This window comes from Heterocephalus glaber, unplaced genomic scaffold, assembly GCF_053883595.1.
Source record: "Heterocephalus glaber isolate CG9 unplaced genomic scaffold, H.glaber_assembly_v1.0 deba00001608, whole genome shotgun sequence".
Lineage (NCBI taxonomy): Eukaryota > Metazoa > Chordata > Mammalia > Rodentia > Bathyergidae > Heterocephalus > Heterocephalus glaber.
The window spans coordinates 15,660,214-15,669,695 of NW_028258379.1; the positions used below are offsets into that span (position 1 = coordinate 15,660,214).

The following is a 9,482-nucleotide window of genomic DNA, read 5'->3' on the forward strand; positions in this document are numbered from 1 at the left end:
AATTTCTAATTTCAGGATTAAATCACATGGGTGATGGTAGCTACAAATTATATGCTGAAAATACAGGAACCTTACATAACGGTTTGATGTGTGACTATAAAACTGCTTTTAAAAACATGAATACTAGACTTATTTATCAAATTCAGCTTTTCTCTGCTAGACTCTTAAGCTAGTAATGCTGCTATTCAAATTCACATCTTGGAATTTCTTTCTAAGTTAGTTGGAAAAATCAGTCTTACTTTGCATGTTTCATTTTACACTTCAAATAGTCAAAACTGGCCTTGTTTGAACTACTGTTATTATTCTGAATAAGTTTTCCTCCCCAAATCAACTATATTCCTAAAGGGAAAAATAACCGTGAAGTATATTTTTTAAAAGAATGAAGATTCAAACATGGTTTGAAAAGAGTTCTAAAAAGATTTCGTGTAAAAGCTGTTGCTGGAATTAGTGTGAAGCCTTCACTTCACTATTTTGAGGACATAACACTCATTTAGGGTGTATATTAAGAAAGATTAGTTTTACAGATATACCTTGTAACTCTTTAAGTCTCAGAAAACAACTAAGTGAGGAGCTTTGAGTGCCAGCAAAGTCCCTTTGTCCCCCATGACATCAACATTAAACATTACATTCCATCCCTCTACCTGCAAAACTTTCACATGTTCTTTTCTCATATTTCTTCTAAATACATTTTCTCTCTCTTGAGGGAAAATATATAAAACAAGCAAAGTGCATCCAAGTCCCTGATCCAGTGATTTTTCTATTTGTGGCGCCCATCACCATAAGAACACAATAGCAACATCTCACAATGCCAAGTCTATTTTTAAAGAATGGACTGGTCAAATGTTGGGTCTTACTTTTCATGCCATCTAAAGATTAAAAGATTTCCCCTTGGATTGGACAGTACAATTTCAGTTATATACTTTAGCCTTTTAAAAAATCAATGCAACCTTATAAAAGATTAACTCACTTTTCAGGTTACCTTCATTATTCTACACTGAACTGCTCAGAAAATGACTTCAGTGAAAAATTTTTCTACTTTCCAGTTCCAAGAATCTGAGTATAAACATAGTGCATTACACTGCTGTGCTCTAACATTTAGTCAAGTTTTAAATCCTGTTTAAAATCCTTCTTCTTTTTTTGCTTTTCAAAAGCCTAGACCATTTCCACACAAAAGGAGGCATATGTCAAGACTGCAGATGGACTGTTTAACACAGGAAAAAAACTTTTCAGAATAATAAATGCAACAGATTTTTTAAAAAACTAGAATGGAATTATTTGGTCCTATGAGTTTCTTTAGATTTTACTTACGGTATAACTTTTTACCTCCCAAGTTTTGTCTTTAATAATAAATATTTCTCTTAAAATTATGAGACATAATTTCTACTATAGAAAATAATTCTGAGTTTGGGGAAAAAAAGAAAGGAAATGCTTTAAAACAGTAGCTTTGCTGCTCTTCCCTACCATTCTATCACTCACACTGTCATCAATATCTTAGCTCTACTGTCTTTGGACCCTGAAATAAGTTGAAAAATTCATCATTGGTGCTTTAAAGTTTAACACTTGGAGAAAAAAAAAGTGGTTTTTTGCAACCATACCTGGAATTCCAGTTTACCATTAAAAACACGCAGAGTGAATAAGACCTTCTTCTTTTGATTCCTGTACACAAGGAACTCTACACAAGTTCTTTACATTTTGGCAGATTTGTGCATATAAAATAGGATATTTGGATTATAAATTTTCTCCTGGCTGGTACTGTGGCTCTGTAGCAGTGAAGTAGTCTTCCAAGAAGGACTGAATATATTTAAATGTTAGTCTTTCATCAGGGTCCTTCTTCCAGCAAAGGTTCATCAATTCATGGAGTGACTCTGGACAGCCCTGTGGGCAGGGCATTCTGTATCCCTGCTCCACCTGCTCCAGCATCTCACAGTTGACCATACCAGGATATGGCACTCTCCCCTTTGTGACAAGTTCTGTCTGTAGAATTCCAAATGATCGTATGGAATATGATAATCAGAGATTATCATAAAGTGACCATAAAGTGACCATAAAGTGCAGCCTCAGGAGCTGTCCATTTGATTGGGAATTTTGCACCTTGTCTTGCAGTGTATTCATTGTCTTCAATTAATCTTGCTAAACCAAAATCTGCTATTTTGCACACAGGATTTTCTCCTACAAGAATATTAGCAGCCCAAAGATCTTGGTAGATGTAGTTCATTCTTTCAATACATGCCATACCATCGGCAATCTGAGCAGCCATATTGACCAGCTGTGGAAGCTTCAAATACTTTCCATCTCCTTCCTTAAGGAAATCTAATAAGGTCCCTTTGTACATAAATTCAGTGACAATGTAAATTGGCTCTTCAGAAACAACAGCATAGAGTGGAACAAGTTTATCATGTCTTAGTTTTTTCATTATCTGTGCTTCTTGACGAAAAGCTTCTGGCATCATTGTGCCTGGTTTTAAGTGTTTTGATTGCTACTTTCGTGGTTCCATTCCATGTTCCCATCCATACTTCATCGAAGCACCCTTGTCCTAGTTTGACCTCTAGTTGCAAAGACTCCCAAGGAATTTCCCAAGCATCTTTTGCTAGACCTTGAGTCTGGGGTTTCACAGTTGGACACACAGTTGTTAACTTGTGGCATAAACCATCAGCATGTTCTGTGTAGTGTTTCACCAATTTCTGCAGCGTTTCAAACTGTGCTCTGGTCGTGATATAGTATACACCATTGTCAAGTTTCCTAACTTTGTAGTGTTTCACATTGTTGCCTTTTACCTCATCCCAATCATGAATAGAGAGGGAGTAAACACCTTTAGTAGTTTCACTTTCTCTTACTAAGAATATACCTTGTTGACTACCAGGATTCAGAAGTAATCATTCAGCATCTTTTCTCCCCATTTTGCCAAAATACCATTCTTCTGCCTGAATGGAATCTGCAGGTGCCACATAATTGCTAGGGATGTAGCCGTTCTTTCCTGTTGCGATCGATCTTGCTTCCCACCAGTCTCCTTCCGTACTGTGAATGATTTGAAATCTTTCACCCTTCTTAAATGAAAGGTCTTCTGTAGTTCTAGCTTCACAATCATATAAGGCCACAAATATAGTAACACCACCTGTTAAACCAGCAGGATAAGACCTGGGTACCACTGAGAAGGAGGAAGACGCTCCCTCAAAAGGAGTCACCCCTGAGGATGCCTCAAATGGTGTTAAGGAGAGACTGCTGAAGTTCTCCGATGTGCCCTTCAGTGAAGCGGACTGGGCCACCACAGTGTGCTCTGCTCCGTAATGGCCAACGCCGGTACTGACAGGCTCCGGAGTGTTTTCAGTTTTGTATTTAATAGCTGGACTTTTGTCTTCCTTACTTTTAATGCAGCCCATTATCAAATCTTTCATGGTCATTCTGATTGTGAGAAACAGTCAGAAGCTGCACGGTGCCAGATCCAGCGAATAAGAACACATGGTTATGTTTTGTCCCTGCCTTTCCATTGAATGGCATTTGGCAGCAACATTCACTGTATTTTTGATCACACCTGCGCTCCAGCCGTGCTCGCCCGAGTCGCAGCGGCCGGCGCTCTGGCTGACTGGAGGCAGCAACGGGCTGAGGTGTTGCCCGCGGGGCCCGTTCGCTCCTCCACCAGGGCCAGCCGGCCAGGACGCGTTCCAGCAAGTCTTTACTCATTGAAATAAGTCAGTTTTCTGAGTACAAAAAGAAGAATTGGATTACAGTTCTATGCACGTATCATCAAAGATGTGCCTAACAACCCAAAATTCCATCAACAATTGAATGGATAAATAAATTAGAGTATATTAATTTACTGGAATATCAATACCGATCAGAAGAAATAAACTGAAAACTACACCCAACAGATGACAAAGAAAATAGGGAAACACACAAAGAACTAGAGAAGACTGATAGAGGAAAAAATGAGATCAAAAGTTGGTTTATTTACAAAATAAATGAAATCAATAAACAGACAAATTTACACAGATAAAAAATAGATTTGTGGTTGTTTAGGGGATGAGTAGATAGGTAGATGGGAGGTCTGGGGGGATGGCTAAGGGGTATAGAGCTTCTTTCTGGTGTAATAATGTTTTAAAATTTATAGTGGTGATGGTCGCACAGCTCTGAATATGCTCGATGCCATTCTATTGTGCACTTTAAAGTGTGAGTTACATGGCCTGTGTACACTATCTCAATACACCCACTTAAAAGTGAAGGGAAAATTAAGACATGCCCAGATAAGCCACAGCTGAGAAAATTCATTACTAGCAGACCTGCCATACAAGAAATCTACAGAGGGCCCTTTGGGGAACAATGAAAGGACACTGGACAGGAATAAGAAGGAATAAGGAGCACCAGTAAAAGTTACTGGAAAAATAAAATACATTATAAATTTATATTTTGTTTCTAACAATTCTCTCTCCAATCAGATTTTAAAAAATAACTATACAAAAGCAAAAACTGTAAGCCTGTGCTTGTGGACGTATAATGTATAAAGTAATAATTTAATGCAATGTTAGCCTAAAAGAAAGGAGAAAATGGAGTTATATAGGAGCAAAGTATTGTATATTATTAAAACTAATAATACACAAACTTAAAATTAAAATTCATTTTAATTCAAACTAGATTGTTTTAAGATTTAAACTGTAATCCCCAAGAAAAACTGGTAATAAAGTTGTACAAAAATGCAGTAAAAGAAAAAAATGACAAGGGAATTAAAGTGGTACATTAGGGGCTGAGGATATACCTCAGTGGCAGAGTACATACCTAGCACATGCTAGGCCCTCCCTGGCTTCAATCCTTGGCATTGCATAGATAGATAAATAGACAGATGATAGATATAGATAGATAGAGTGACAAAAGTATGTAATGATGGAGGAATAAAGGCTCAAAAAGACATAAGACACATAGAAAACAAGAAACAAAATATTAAATATAAATTCTACCTTATCAGCAATCACATAAATGAAAATGAATTAAATACTCCAATAAAAAAAGCAGATTGGCAAGGGGGGAGGAGGGAGGAAAGAAAGAAGAGAGGCACATTAGATCAAAGCCATAAAGAGGTTAAATATAAGAAGATAGAAAGATATTCATAATGCAAATAGCAGCCTAACAAAAGCTAGAGTGATTAACATCAGATAGAATAGATATATGTTTTTGCGGCGAAGAAGGGCATTTCACCTTAGCAAGAAAGTCAATCCATCAATAAATCATAAGTATATATGCACCTAACAATAGAGCTCCAAAAACACAGAATTAAAAAGAAACAGACAATTCAACATTAACAATTGAAGACTCTAATTCCCTACTTTCATTGATAGAGCAACTAGAAAGATCAACAAGGAAATAGAAAACTGTGTACTTAATATAGAAAATCCTAAGGAAGCCACAATCTGTCCCTAAATAAACAAATAAATAAATTTTTTATGTTGTTGGATTCAATATGTATATATTAAAGCTAATAGACAAGTTCAGCAAGGTTATGGAATACAAGCTCAGTATACAAACTTCAATTATTTCCAGGTGTGGTGGCACATACCTGTAATCCCAGCACTCAGGAGGCTGAGGCAAAAGGATCACTGTAAATTCAAGGCCAGCCTGGGCTACATAGCAAGTTCAAGACCAGACTGAACTACAACGTGAGACCTTCTCTCAAAAAAAATAAAAAAATCAATTATATTGCTATACTCTGACAATGAATAATCCAAAAGTAAAATTGAGAAAATAATTGTATTCATAATTAAAAAAAGAATTTATTTTAAAAAGAAATAAAGGGCTGGGGGTACAGCTCAGTGGTAGAGCACTTTCCTAGCATGTGTGAGGCCTCGGGTTCAATCCGAACTACTGCCAAAAAAAGGAAGATAAAAGAGGAGGGGGGAAGAGAAGGAAATACTGAGGACTAAATTTAACCAAAAAAGCACATGCTGTAAATACACCTGTTTTTTTTCATTATTGATGATTGAGCCCAGGGCTTTGTACATGTTAGCCAAGCGCTCTACCACTGAGCTATATCCCTAGCTCACAGGCTATAAATATAAAGAACTATATGACATTATCAAAAGCAAATTTTAAAGATTCAAAGAAGTGAGGAGATAGCACATGTTTGTGTATTAGAAGACTAACATTAGAAGAACAATGCTTCCCAAATTGATTTACAGATCTGATGCAATATGTATTATTTTCCTGCTGCCTTGTTTTTCCAGATATTTCCAAGCTGATCCTATAATTCATATAGTAATGCACAAGTTCCAGAGTAGCCTAACCAATCTTTTTTTTTTTTTACTTAAATTCTTTTATTGGTACATTTTAGGTAGACAACACATTTACATTTCTCATTGGGAATTTGTACCTTTACATGATGCATCTTGGTTCTTATTTTTTCCCCATTCCTAGCCCTCCCTTCCCTATTTACAAAGACTTTATTTCCATTTTTTCCATTTCTCATCATTTTTCCTTTCCCTTCTTTCCTTTCCCCTGGCTCTCCCACTCCCCCTACCCATTTGGACCTTTTCTTCCTATTTTACATTATCGATTATTCATTCTAACCATTGGTACATTTTAGGTATACAATATAATGACATTCATCATTGGAAATTTGCACCTTTACATAATCTCTCTGGGATCTTATTTTTCACCCTTGCCCAGCCCTCCCTTCAACCCCTCCATCCCTCCCTATTTACAAAGATTTTGTTCCTATTTTTCCATTTTCTCGTATTAATTCCATTCCCTTCTTTCCTTTCTCCTAGCCCTCCCACTTCCTTCCCCTTTGCCTCTTTTCTTCCTAGTTCACATTATTGTATGTTTTAGTCCTTATTTACACTTTCAGTTTCTCACACTAGAGAAATTATTCGGTATTTACACATGTGTGTCCTATGTATTTCACTTAAGAGTATCACCTCAATGTGCATCTATTTAGCTATAAATGTCTCTAATTTCTCATTTTTTTATGGCTGAGTAGTACTCCATTTTATATTAAAAAAAAAACCCACACTCTTTTTTCAGTCTCCAGTTGATGGGCATTTGGGCTGTTTCCAAGTTCTACCTATTACAAATTGTGCTGCTATGAACATGGGTGCACATATATCACTGTGGTATGATTCTTTTAATTCTTTGGGGAAGATACCCAGCAGGGGAATAGCTGGGTCAAATGAGACTTCCAGTCCTAGTTCTTTGAAGTATCTCCATACTGATTTCCACAGTGCTTGCACCAGTCTACACTCCCACCAGCAGTGGAGCAGGGTTTTTCTTTCCCCACAGCCCCGCCAGTATTTGTTATTGGTTGATTTCATGATAGCAGCCATTCTTTCTGGAGTGAAGTGGAATCTCAGCATTGTTTTCATTTGCATCTCTCCAATGACCAGTGATGTTGAACATTTTTTCATGTATTTATTTGCTATTCCTACTTCTTTGTCTGAGAAATGTCTGTTCATTTCAGATGCCCATTTTTGGATTGGTTCTTTAAATTTGGGAGGTCTGATCTTTTTAAGTTCTTTATAGATTTGAGATAGTAGACCTTTGTCTGAGGAAAAGCAGGTGAAGATTTTTTTCCCACATTGTGGGTTGTCTCTTCACGCTGCTGGTGGTTTCTCTTGCTGTGCAGAAGCTTTTTAATAAGAAGAGATCCCACTTGTTGATTGTTTGTGCCAGTTCGTGGGCAACTGAGGTTTTGTTCATAAAATCTCTTCCTACACCAATGTCTTCAAGAGTTCTACCTAACCTCTGTTCCAGCTGGTTCAGTGTTTCTATTTTAATATTTAGATTTTTTAATCCATTTCAATTTTAGTTTAGTGCATGGCAAGAAATATAGGTCTAGTTTTAATCTTTGGCAAGTTGAAACCCAATTTTTCCAGCACCATTTATTAAAGAGGCTATCTTTCCTCCAGTGAGGGTATTTGGCTCCTTTCTCAAAAATGAGATGGCTGAGTGTGTCTGGTGTTGTTTCTGCATCTTCTAATCTGTTCCACTGGTCCTCACATCTGTTTCTTTGCCAGTACCATGCTGTTTTTATCACAATAGCTTTGTAATATAGTTGCAAGTTGAGGATTGTGATATCCCCTGCCATATCTCTGTTACCTAGAATTGCTTTTGCTATTCTGGGTCTCCTCTTGTTCCAAATGAATTTTTGGATTGTTTTCTCAAGGTCCATGAAGTATGCTGCTGGGATCTCAATTAGAATTGCATTAAATCTATCTAGCAGTTTTGGAAGTATGGCCATTTTCACTATATTGATCCTTCCTACCCAGAAGCAGGGGATGTCTGTCCATTTTCTGATATCATCTTCAATCTCTCTTTTCAGAGTGCTATAGTTTTCGGAGAAAAGTTCTTTGATTTCTTTTGTTAGGTTGATTCCTAGGTATTTCAGTTTTTTGGATGCTATTGTGAAAGGAATTATTTGCCCCATTTCTCTCTCAATGAGTCTGTTGTTTGCGTACAGAAAAACTGTTGATTTTTGTGTGTTGACCTTGTAACCAGCTACTTGACTGAATTTGGTAATTAAGTCCAGAAGACTTTTGGTGGAGTTCTTGGAGTCTTCTATATACAGTATCATGTCATCTGCAAATTATGACAATTTAACTTCTTCATTTCCTATCTTTATTCCTTTTATTTCTTTCTCTTGTCTAATTGCTGTGGCTAATGTTTCCAAAGCTATATTGAACAAGAGTGGTGATAGTGGACATCCTTGTCTTGTTCCTGATTTTAGTGTGAAGGATTTCAGTTTTTGACCATTTAGTATGATATTGGCTGTTGGTTTTTCATAGATGGCTTTTATAAGTTTGAGGTAGACCATCTATTCCAATTTCTTGTAGGGTTTTTATCATAAATGTATGTTGGATTTTGTCAAATGCTTTTTCTGCTTCTATGGAGATAATCATATGGTTTTTGTCCTTGGCTCTATTGATATAGTTTATTTCATTGATTGATTTGCATATGTTGAACCATCCCTGTATCCCTGGGATGAATCCCACTTGATCAGGGTGTATGATCTTCTTGATGATCTTCTGCATTCTATTTGCCAGTATCTTACTAAGGATTTTTGCATCTGTGTTCATTAGTGAGATTGGCCTATACTTCTCCTTTTTGGTTGGGTCTTTCTCTGCTTTGGGGATCAAGGTGATGCTTGCTTCCAGGAATGAATTTGGGAGTATTGCTTCCCTTTCAATTTCATTGAAGAGTTTAAACAGTAGTGGAAGCAGTTCCTCTCTAAATGTCTTGTAGAATTCAGCAGTGAAGCCATCAGGGCCCGAGCTTTTCTTAGTTGATAAGTTTTTAATTATATTTTCAATTTCATTGGTTGATATTGGGTTGTTTAGAATTTTTAGGTCTTCTTTGTTCAACTTTCGTAATTCATATGTATCTAGGAATCTGTCCATTTCTTCTGTGTTGTCCATCTTATTGGCATATAGGTTCTGGAAGTAGGTATTGATGATCCTCTGGATTTCTGCTGGGTCTGTTGTAATTTCACCCTTTTCATTCCTAAT

The 9,482-nt window shown here is 36.7% G+C and overlaps 1 pseudogene; it reads right to left on the reverse strand.

Moving 5' to 3' along the window:
- Positions 1-1,728: 1,728 nt before the first annotated feature.
- LOC101716768 (tyrosine-protein kinase Yes-like) lies at positions 1,729-3,377 on the reverse strand (annotated as a pseudogene).
- Between the last annotated feature and the right edge of the window lie 6,105 nt (positions 3,378-9,482).